Raw genomic sequence first — 12,314 nt, forward strand, 5'->3', positions numbered from 1 at the left:
GAGACAGTTTCAGTTTAAAGAAGACCGGTTATCATTCCTGCCTTGTATGTTTTTGTAAATAATATAATTTCCTAGGATATAACAATTCTAGGTCATCTTTTTGTACACATTCACAACTATTGCCATTGTGATAGGGTTGTTTGGCACTGTGTGCAATTACTTGGTCTTATTTACTAAGGGTCGCAGATTGCACTTTCATCGGACTTTCCAAAGTTTTTGAGTTTTGCACAGCTGTGACAGGTATTTAACAAGGGTCTGCCATGGCATTGTGTTGCACGTGATCGGATTTTGGTGCAGCTGCCCTGGCTTTCATGCGACAGAAATCGGGGGCGTGCCGCCGGACAATCTGACTGATTCAGACTGAGCGCAGGACTTAAGTTTCAAATTGTGTCATTCACCACAAAGAAGAAAGTGAACTCCGTCGGACCTGAGCGGTTAAGGAACACATGCAGGATATCGGGCACACGATCTTAGTGAATTGTGGCAGACTGCATTATCGGCGGACAACGCAGTTCTCGGAACTTCGTAAAGTAAAATTCGTTGGATAGGCAAGTAAATGTGCCCCACTGTGTCAGAATGATCATATTCAATGATTGTTCATTTTTGCTTGTATGAATAACAGAGGAAAAGCACAGCAGGATTTTAGCGAAGTAGATATGTCAGGAGAGCTTTAACTTCTGTTGGTTTCATGTTTTGCAGTGCTTCATATCTTTATCAGTTGGTTCGCTTGGGCATTGTATTATTTTAATGCAAAATTGTACAATGCAATGATAAGTATTAGAACTATTTATCTGGATATTAGAAATCATTTATTTGAATGACAGGAGCTGCATGAATACAGAACACAATGGGGATTATTTACTAAGGGTCCGTGGATCGCATTTCCGTCGGACTTCCCGACGTTTTCGGGATTTGCACTGCTGTGACAGGTATTTAGAAGGGGATTGTGTCGCACGCGATAGGATTTTGGTGCAGCGGCGCCGGCTTCATGCGGCAGAAATTGTGGGGCGGTGCCGTAGGACCATCCGACTGATTCGGACTGAACGCGGGATTTATGATTAAAATTGTGTAGCAACCAATGCACTTACATGCACCAGGAAGAAGAAAGTAAACTCTGTCAGACCTGAGCGGGGAAGCGACACATGCACGATATCGGGCGCACAATCTTAGTGAATCGTGGCACACTGCATTGTCCTTGAACAATGCACTTTCGGGAACTCCTCCGGATGGGTAAGTAAATGTGCCCCAATGGGACACATTTACTGAGGGCCGTGCACCAGCTTTCAGTCGGACTTTGCACATTCTTTTTAGTTCAAACTGCTTCCATAGGTATTTAAGAAGAGTCTGCACCACAATTGTGTCGCACACTGCGCTCAGCATCATGCAATAGTCTGGAAAAATTGTGTTGCACGCCCTATTTTAAAGGTGCACCAAAAAAAGTTGGTGCACTCTGTCGGAATTTGTGCATGGGGTGCAAGATTCATTAAGAAATCTTGAATCTGGTGCACCCTGCACACTACACAGGCAAACTGCATTTAGTGCAGTTTGCACTATTGTTAGTAAATGTGCTATTTAGTTGAATACATTGGTCCACATTAACTAAAAACAGTGCAAAATGCACTATGTGCAGTTTGCCTGTGTAGTCTGCAGAGGGCGCCACATTCATGAATTGTGGAGCCCATTCTTCATGAATCTGGCAACCCCTGCACTGCCACCGACAGAGTGCATCTTTAACATGGGGAGTGCAAAAGATTTCTGTCAGACTTGACTTTGCATGTTGGATATGGTGCAGGTTCCGCCTGTGTACTGGAAAGCCACTTTCAGTGCAGAATTTTGTGTCGTGTGAAGAATAGTGCAGTGTGTGCCATAAAGTGTCACCGGTGCCACAAATGTATCTCGGACACTTTCTAAATACATGTGCAAGCAGTTTGCACATGAAAGTCTGGCAGAAAACTGGTGCAGGGGCTTTAAAATCAGTAAGGTGACAACACTTATTCCACAGGGAAAAGTATGAAATGGTAAATGAAAGCTGGCAGAATTGAGTCTGCAGATGTAAATTTGTCTCGGTGAGGTGGAACAGAACACGGTGGCTAACACGGTACAAATCTACACTTCTAGGTGAGGTGGAACAGTCCTTGAGGCTGTTCAGGTGGTTTAATGCTACAGCTTTCTACCATAGCAGGTTGAACAAGTGCGGTCTGACAGCAGTGAGAAATAACAGGTTATGCAAACTGCAAACAACTCTGTCCCATATTGTGGAGAAACAAGTGACGTTGGAACCAGGGTCAGAGTCTACTGTTTTCGTCATGAAAAAAATTATAGCTGCCAGAACAAAGATAAAAGGACAAACCAACCCATTAATAGTTCACTGTTTATTACATTGTTTATCAGGTTTAGTAAACCACCACCTACTTTGCAGACCTTTTTTAAATGTGACATATACCCAATTCTGCATGCAATTTCATAGTATACATAAAAATACAATACAATGGTTACTATTCTGCTGATCAGACACAACACTGGCAGAGTAATGTTATATAATGGACTGTGAGAGATTTTTGTTTTGCATGATTTCTATTCAGTGACTAGTTTATTGATTAACAGCGCCTATAAAAACTCCTACTCGACAACGGCGAAAACCTTTGCAGGGTCGAGTGAAAACACAGCTCCCCAAGCCACTTGTGCCTGCAGGTTAAGGTATAGCCTTTGTATACCTTACTTTGCTCCCAAACGTGTGTGATTTGGGCGGTCGCATGACCGCTTGAATCACCTACAGTGTATTTGGGTCCGGGCTCCTCCCAGGCCGTTTCCTGCAGATGTGCTCCAACTTCAGTCTATTGCAGAGCAAGGGAACTATAAATTCCCTGCTCTGCCATAGATTATCGTCGGAGGTATACAAAGATGGCGGTGCCCTGCTGCAGGCGGCATCTTATATGCCTCAGATACAGGGGAATACTTGTGAAAACTGTGAAAAAGTCACCCCAGGGGTCTTTTGTGAACTCATGGGAGACATATAAAGTAAAAACACACACACATAAAACATGAATAAATATTTATAATAAATACATTCACATTTACCAATATAAAAAAAAAAACCCCTGCTACACTACAAAAAACACATGCACTCGCTGCTGCCGGCGAATTTTTATATGTGAAGATTCGCCAGCTGTGTTTTTTTCTACGCCAGGCAGAATAAACGCTGGAAGCCTCTTGATGTATGCCGCTGCAAGAATGCAGCCGTGTGGCTATCATACACCGGCGCAGAGATCTAAACCACAAGGTCTGTTTGTGCTTCTCTTTCCCTCTCACTCATTTACTCTTCACTGAAGACAGATCCGAGCAGTGAACTAAGCAGTTTTGCAGGCAAGAGCAGAATGATAAGAGGACATGGAAGCCTCTTAAATATTAAAGCAAAAAGATTGGAAATTAGTACAAAAATGATCACTGGATGTGCCATACTTTTTCCTCAAAATAGTCTAGATTTCTTGCAGCATGGATAGATGCAGGGGAAATTCCTTTAACCCCTTAAAGACCCAACTCATTTTCATCTTGAGGACCCAGCTCGATTTGTCAAATCTGCCATGTGTCACTGCATGTGATTGTAACTTTAGAATGTTTTAACTTACCAAGGATAACAGACAGTTTTTTTGTAACATGTTGTACTTCACCTTAGTGATATATTTTGGTTGAAATGTTTTGCATTTATTTGTAAAAAATGTAAAATTTGGTGTTAAACTTGAAAAATTAGTTAAGAAGCAAATCGATCAGCAATTTTCCAGATTTTCACGAAAATTTAAGATTGAATTATTTTAGAGTCCTATTCAGATTTATAGGGGTTTAAAAGTTGTATTTATTAGAAACTCCTCAAAAAGTACCACATTTTTAAATCGTACCCCACAAACAGCCCTTGTTAAGGTTGTTAACCATTTAAAGGGGTATTCCAGGAAAAAGTTAGGAGTTACTGAGAACCAAAGGATCTTGGGACTTTCAAGCGGCGGCCATCTTGGTGATAACCTTAGAGAGGGCATGAAATTTTGTGAATCATAAAATCAAACTATTTAAGCTTCATTTTGTGACTAATGACATTAAGTTTCGTTACATTCATTTATTTATAGCATTGTGGGGTTTTGTATCAGACGTTCATATTCCCAGAATACCCCTTTAAGCATCGAACATGAGATAAAACAAAATGGCGGTTCTATACAGAATTTTCAAATTTTGACAATATAATGTTTACATAGCCCTACAATTACATGTTCATGCATCATAAGATGCTAAAAACGATCTCAAATTTGTTGTGCAGTATGGCAATACCCCACATGTGGATGTAAAATGCTTTACGGGCACATAATAGAGCACATAAGGGAAGGAGTGCCATCACCCTTATTGAGGGCACATTTTGCTGAAAAATTCCCCGGACTCAGAGTCTGCTGGAGCAGCTCCTTTCTTTGTGGTCTGTCCTCCCCCTCGGATGTCCCTGCGGTAGAAGAACTGGTACAGGACCTCAAATATATTTGGGAACAGACTCGCCAAATAGACAAAGTATGGTTATCTTCTAGATACGTCCGGCTGAAGATTCTTAGCTACAAGCTTGGTCCACAATATCTTGGTCCCTTTGAGGTGATTAGACGCATAAATCCTGTGGCACATAAGCTCCACCTTCCTCCTATGATGCGCATCTCCTTCCATGTCTCCCTCCTGAAGCCTGTCATCTTGAACCGCTTCTCTCAGAAATCACCTCCTCCTGATCCACTGACGTCTACGAGGTTAAGGAGGTACTGGACACGAAGACCATGAGAGGACAGAGGTTCTTCTTGTTGACTGGAAGGGGTTTGGGCCTGAGGAGAGATCCTGGGAGCCTGAGGAGAATATTCTTGACTGTAGCCTCCTCCAAAAGCTTCTCCGGACCAAGAAGAGGGGGCGGCCGAATGGAGGGGATTGTCACGGGTGCCCCTGCGGTCCACGTATCGGATCGCAGGCACAACTTCTTCGTTGACCTTCTGCTCCGTCCCGACCTCGCATCATTGCCGCCTGCCTTGTCCATCTGCCTGTTCCTGACCACGAGACTATCTACTGATTTTGTGCCTTGACCTTGGCTTCCACCACGAGCAAGAACAAACTGGCAAGATGTGGAGCAGACAGAAGAAGGGAAACAAAATGGGACATCTTTGAAAACTGATCAGTCACCACCCAGATGACGGTATTGCCAGAGGAAAGTGGAAGATCCATGACAAAGTCCATAGCTTATTACAGGCACAGGAAGTGCAGGACCCCACGAAATCCTGAAATCTTTGACCAGGTCAGGCCACCAGTAGTAGCGGGAGATAAGGGCCACGGAGCGTGGTACTTCAGCGTACCCAGCCAGACGCAAAGACCCCAAGACAAAATCCTCTTCCGGAGTGCAGGTCAGACATACGTCTTGCCGGGGGAAACTGCTGAAGATCCACTAGAGCGGCAACAACCAGTTGTTCAGGAGGGATAATATGCCGAGGGACCGGCTCTTCTCCAATGATGTCAGAGGCACAGGAAGGAGCGTCAGCCTTCATATTCTTCTCTGCAGGACAGAAATGGATCAACAGGGCTTGCCTGGGATTGAGACGCTGGGCAGTCTGGAGATGCAGGAGATTTTTATGGTCTGTATATACACAAATCGGATGGTGAGCTCCTTCCAGTAGATATCGCTATTCTTCCAGGCAAGTTTGATGGCCAGTAGTTCTCTATCTCCTATGGAGTAATTCCTCTCTGTGGAGGAAAAAGTCCTAGAGAAAAAAACGCAAGTGAGAGTTCGGCATTGAGGCTCTTTCTGGGTGAGCACCACCGCAGCACCTATGGAGGATGCATTAACCTATAGAGGAAAGGGCTTCTCCATGTCAGGCCTAGTGAGAACTGGAACCAAGGCAAAGGACCAGAGCACCACTATGGGAGAAACCAGAGTGGAAAAATGCGGAATAAACTGCCGGTAATAGTTCGCAAAACCCAGGAACTTCTGTATGGTACGTAGGCAGCCACTGTAGAACTGCAGACAGTTTAGCAGGATCCATCTGGAGACCTCTGTTGGAGATTATATAGCCGAGGAAAAGAAGGCTCCATTGGTGAAACTGACATTTCTCGAGCTTGGTGTAGAGACGATCAAGAGCCCGAAGACGACCAAGAACTTGCCGTAAGTGGCATTGGTGGGTCTCAAGGTCTGGGAAGAACACCAAAATGTTGTCTACGTAGACTAAGACACACGTATACAGCAGATCTCTGAAGATGTCACTGATGAACTCTTGAACGACAGCTGGGGCATTACACAGTCCGAATGACATCACTAGGTACTTGAAATGTCCATCACAAGTGTTAAAAGCTGTGTTCCATTCGTATCTCTTGCAGATCTGGATGAAGTTGTAAGCCCCACTAAGGTCCAGCTTGGAAAAGACCCTGGAATCGCCCAGGCGGTCAAAGAGCTCCGTGATGAACAGCAACGGCTAGCGGTTCTTAACCGTGACCTTGTTGAGTCAATGCAAGAACGGAGTGAACCATCCTTCTTGGTCACGAAAAAGAAGCCCGCACCAGCCGGACAGGAGGACTTGCATATAAAGTCTTTCTGAAGGTCCTCTTTAATATACTCTGACATAGCAGCAGTCTCTGGAATTGAGAGAGGATACACCCGACCTCGGGGAGGAGAGGCACCCACCAGGAGATCCACAGGGCAGTCGTAGGGATGGTGTGGTTGCAAAATCTCTGCTTGTTTCTTGGAGAAAACATCAGTCCTGGTAACACATAGGTAGGCCCTCCAAGGGCTTGAGAGATACAGAAGAAGTCAAATCAAGTACAGATAGAGATGCCACCATGCAGCGTGACTGACACGCAGGCCCCCAACTAAGGATCTCCCCCGTCTACCACTTGAAGACCAGTGCCTGGAGTTGCAGCCACAGAAGACCCAGCAGGAGAGATGAGGTGGAGTGTGGCAGCACGTAAAAGGACCTTCTTTCCTTGTGAAGAGCTACTACTTGCAGAGAGATAGGCTCAGTGCGGAACCGGACCGGATAGAATTTGTCCGCTGACTGAGGAGAGAGAGGCTTCCATGAAGTCCATGAAGTTGCTCACACGTAGGGACGCTTCTCCCAAGAACCCTAGGTGCTGGCGTTTCCCAGACTGGACAGGCAGCAATGAATGCTCTGGACTGGCACAATACAGGCAAATATTCTCCTGACCCAGCACCTTGGCGGGGTCAATGGCCAGATCTTACTGTCAGGACTGTAAGGCTTCTGAGGTAGTAAACCCCCTGGTCCACCTCGGACGATGACACCTGGGAACCGAATCTAAGTGGCACCCGGTCTTTACCAGAGCCTGCCGCAAAGCAGGATGGTCTTGCCGCAGTGTGGTACCACCAGGTCGTTTCACAGGTGCGACTTGCCCGCGGAGGCAGCCAAGGTTGAGGCACAGAATCAGTCGGCAGTCTCATGGTCAGGAGCAGGCAGATGGTCAAGGCAGGCGGCAATGATGCGAGGTCGGGGACGGAGCAGGAGGTCAGGGCTGGCAGCGAAGGAGCAGAATTGGGAACAGGTCCGGGGTCACAATGGGAGGTCAACACTTGGGAAGGAAACGCAGTAGGAAGCTTTCTCATAGGCATGAAGCTCTAAGATCCGGCGGGGGTTGCTGGGAGAAGCCGGCTTTTCAAGAATCCCGGAAGTGACCAGCGCAGGGGCACCCGTTACATTAACTAGCCATTCTGCCAACATATACAGTAAATTACAGCAGAGAATGTTATAACTATAACTTCTAAATAAAATAAACTGATATTTAAATTATTCTGATCCCTATTATGTGGAAATCCTGGTAATTTGTATTACATGGCCAATCTTCAAAGGGATTTTCCAGCCCAGAAAAAAATGAAAAATACGTACAATTCTCTGGCTCCCTCAGGGGTTCCTCTGGGAAGTGTCAGGATTAAGGGGTAGTGGACCCACTGAACCACCGCAGACGATGACGTAAGCTGACACCTGGGAGCACAGTTTAAATGGTACCCGGTTTTCACCAGAGCCCGCCGCAAAGCGGGTTGGACTTGCTGCGGCGTGGTACCACCAGGTCACTCTACAGGCACGACTTAGTCTGTGGTGGTGGCCAAGGCGAGGTGCAGAACCGTGAAGCAGAGATGGAGTAGCGGACAGCCAGGAGGTCAGGACATGCAGCACGGGATCAGAGTCGGGTCAGGGACGTAGCGGAAGGTCAGGACAGCGGCACAGGAGCGAAACCAGGAACAGAATCGAGGTCAGAATGGGAAATCAGTCTAAATGCACAGGGCAAGGAACACAGCTTTCTCAATGGCATTGAGGCACAAAGAACCGCCATTGCATGAGGGAAGATTGCCAGGTAGCCAGTGCCAATTCGTGAAGCCGGCACGCGTGTGCCCTAGGAGACAGGGAGGAGCGCGTCGGATCACAGGAGACAGCTCTGTATCGCGGACAGGTGAGAGAGCCTGGCACAATTCTGAGGGGCATAGGGAGGCACATGGGTGCACCTGCAACCCAGGAGGAGGGTAGCAAGAGCACCAGTGACAGGAAGTCTGTTTAATCTCTTTAAACAACTATCTTTTTTTTTTTACTTAATTTTTATTGAATATTAACATTTAACATACAAAATATATAACAATATATATGAAAACAGATAAAAGGGTGAAGAGAGAATATTTTACACTTATTACATGGTTACAGAATTATATGTAATTAAAATGTTATTGTTCATCATTTATGAGATAAAATGTTACACATTGCAAGGTAATATACATTAATCATTTTGTTATTTTTAAAGAATCTAACATAAGATCTAACGTAACCCAACACTTAAATCTCATACCCGTCTACCCTCAATGAATCCACATTTTCACAGGCTTTAGTTAATGTCATAAAGTTCATTCTCCTTTTTCAAGCTTGTACACTACTGTAAAATATTTTTCCAATTATATAAAATAATGTTACGTGCCATCAGCAGACCTTTCATAGAATCACAAATGACCTTATTAGATCCCCTTATTCCAATCTTGGTACCCCGAATATAGTACTTTACTTCACAATCTTATATATTACAGAATATAGGATCATAAAATATGGCTTTTAAATTTAAGACAGTAAAATATTAAATACATTTGTAATATTAGCTGTGAAGTTAACTCCTCTTGGACCGCCTGCTGATGTCTAAAGTCCGTAGTCTGCAGCAACGTCTTTAGACCGGGTCTCTGGGTGTGTCGGGGATACCTGGAAACCCTAGGGAGAAGGCAGATGCAGTTTATTACCACTTTTCCTTTCACCCAGTAGTGCGATAAAGAGAGGAGCAGAGCTGGTGCTGCCGCCAGCTCCATAGATCCTCTGCTTCCGCCGGCTCTATAGACCGAGTCTAAAGGAGTTAATCAGATCTGCTGGCTTTGATCAGACTTAGTACACAATATCAGCCCACACAGGGAGTCGTTTCCCCATGTAACTGGGGCTCTTATAGATGCCACACTTAAAGGGGAAAACTTGTAAAAGAAAAAATATAGTAAAAATGTAAAAAAACTCATGGAGGACATCTAAAGTAAAAACACACACACAAAAAATATTAACAAAAATACATTCGTATTTCCCGATATAATAATAATAATAAAATAATCTCTCGCCACACTACAAAAAACATGTCTATAGTCTCCCTGTTTGCTGAGACTATGCATATTATACATCAAAATGACTGAAACAATATAGGAATTAATGAATAATGATCATTGTGAGTTGATCTTAAAACTTTTATTATTTTTTAACTAGCCCTATGTGTCCCGAAAAAAACACTGCAAAAAATCTTAAGGTAGCACGCAAAAAAAAGTTATAGCCCTTAAACCACCATGTACAAAATTTCACTAAAAATGCCCTGCTTATTAAAGCCTTTTCAGGCCGCGTTATTTATGGGTTAAAGTTATAATTAATTTTAAATTTTATAATGCAATGTAAATATTTTATAATGGCTATAAATTTTATTATGCAATGGTTTTAGAAATTTGGTGAATTACTTTTTGGATTGCTGTTTAAATGTTTTCTGAACTTCTCTTTTCTGATTTTCATCATTGAGGGTTAAGATATCATGCTGGTATAATTTATTACTAATGCCCTTTGGACAAGCAAACTGAACTAATTAAAACTGGCTGCTTTAACGTCATCACTTATTGTATTTGTATCCTGTTATAGATTAGAGAGACTTGTCATCTTTTGAGAAAATTACATTTTGTTTAGAAATATAAATCATTTGTGGACGTTGATAAATGGATTCATTTGTGTTAAGTGCAAGTAATATAATTATGGTCTTTTAATTCCAAAACCAATAAGCCTGGCACACAACACTGTTTGTAATTATAAAGCATTGAGTTTACACTGTTGATACAGAATCCAGTGTTTTGTGTGACATTGTTTACATAATGCCATAACAGATCCTCATTAGAGATGAGCAGACCCAATGTTTCCATTCGGTTTCGGGGTTCGGGCTCCGTGACCCGGACAAACTGCCGGATTGGTGGAGAAACAGCCAATCAGGAAAATTGATGCCCTTAGCAACTAGCCATGGCCTCACTTATAAAAAAGGAGGGAAAAAAATTGCATTAGAATAAATATATAATAAGGTGGTTGTCTGAGACAAATGAAAAATACATTTGTGGCCAGTAGGGGGGGCTGCTTAAAATAAAGCTGTACTTACCTCCACACAGTCCCTCCTGGTGTGCCGTGCCGCCATCTCTCAGCTGGGCTGTGAATAGCTTCAGCCGGCCGAAGATGGTCGGCCACGCCCACTTGACTCCATTCTCAGCACTGCATCAGGCGCTCAGATATGGGGACAGGACAGCTTCTGTGCGGTGCTCACCAATTTCCGTCAGTTCCATAGAGATTAGTGGAGCAGAACGGTCATTCGCAGCCATCTGCACCATTAGCCTAACGGAGCGACGAGGGGTCCGACGTAGGTGCGTACCCCTCGTTTTTGTGATCTGTGGGGGTCTCAGGACTGAGACCCCCACTGATCTGCCTAACTTTTTTCATGGGAAAACTCATTTAAAGGAAACCTACCACTTAGAATGGCAGGGGTAAGCAGTAAGTACCGAGCATCAGCTCAAGGTGAGCTAGTGCCGATGCTTAGTTTCGTTAGTGTTATTAACCGCTGTGTTATTAACCCTGGGCTGGTGCACGGCATGTCCAGCTTATAAGCCCTACACGAAGTGGTAGGTTTCCTTTAAGCTTTAAAAAAAGCTTAATAGGGGTTTTCCAAGAAATGGAAAATACATATGTGGCCGGTGGGGATCTGCTTAAATGAGTTTTCCCATGAACAAAAGTTATGTTACTCCATATGGTAGAATTTATGTTACTCCATAAGGTGGAATGTTTCTATGAGCATCAAGGCATCGGATTTTTAACAGTTACCTAATATTGCAAAAATAAATCGGCAACATTCTACCTAAGAAACATACCAAACCCTATGGAGATCAGTTACCCTAGCAGTCATCACTATGGCCTGAAATGGTAACAATAGTTTGCTGTATTATTATTTACAGGAAAGACAGCGATCGGTTCTATTGCCATGAACAGGGTCTGCGGTAATGAAAAGGTTAACTCCTTAACGCTCTGCGCCGTAGCTCTACGGCGCAGAGGTATAAGGAGTGTATGAAGAGGGCTCACGGGCTGAGTCCTCTTCATACAAAGGTGGGGGTTTTTGCAAAATGCATAAAACCCCCACCGCTAATAACCGCGGTCGGTGCTTGCACCGATCGCGGCTATTAACCCCCTAAACGCCGCCTGCAAAGTCGCAGGCGGCGTTTAAAAGACGGCGGCGCGTGGGCGCCGCCATCTTTTTTTTGATCGCCACGCCCCCGAACGTCATCGGGGGGTGGCGATCAGTTGCCATGGTAGCCTCGTGTCTTCTCTTGACACGAGGCTATCTGGCAGCTGCATATTCGTTACAATTAGCCAGTGGCAAATTTTTTTTCTTTTTTGTACACATTCGTTTAATTTTTGAAAATGTATTAAAACACAATAAAACCTGTATAAATTTGGTATCACCGCGATCGCACCGAACCAAAGAATAAAGTAGGCGTGTTATTTGGAGCGAAGAGTGAAAGTCGTAAAAACTGAGCCCACAAGAACGTGACGCACGTGCGTTTTTTTTTCAATTTTTCCACATTTGGAATTTTTTTTCAGCTTCGCAGTACACGGCATGTTAAAATAAATAACATTACGGGAAAGTAAAATTTGTTACGCACAAAATAAGCCCTCACACAGGTCTGTACACGGAAAAATGAAAAAGTTATGGATTTTTGAAGTTGGAGAGCG

The sequence above is a fragment of the Engystomops pustulosus genome, chromosome 1 (genome assembly GCF_040894005.1).
Source record: "Engystomops pustulosus chromosome 1, aEngPut4.maternal, whole genome shotgun sequence".
NCBI classification, from domain to species: Eukaryota; Metazoa; Chordata; class Amphibia; order Anura; family Leptodactylidae; genus Engystomops; species Engystomops pustulosus.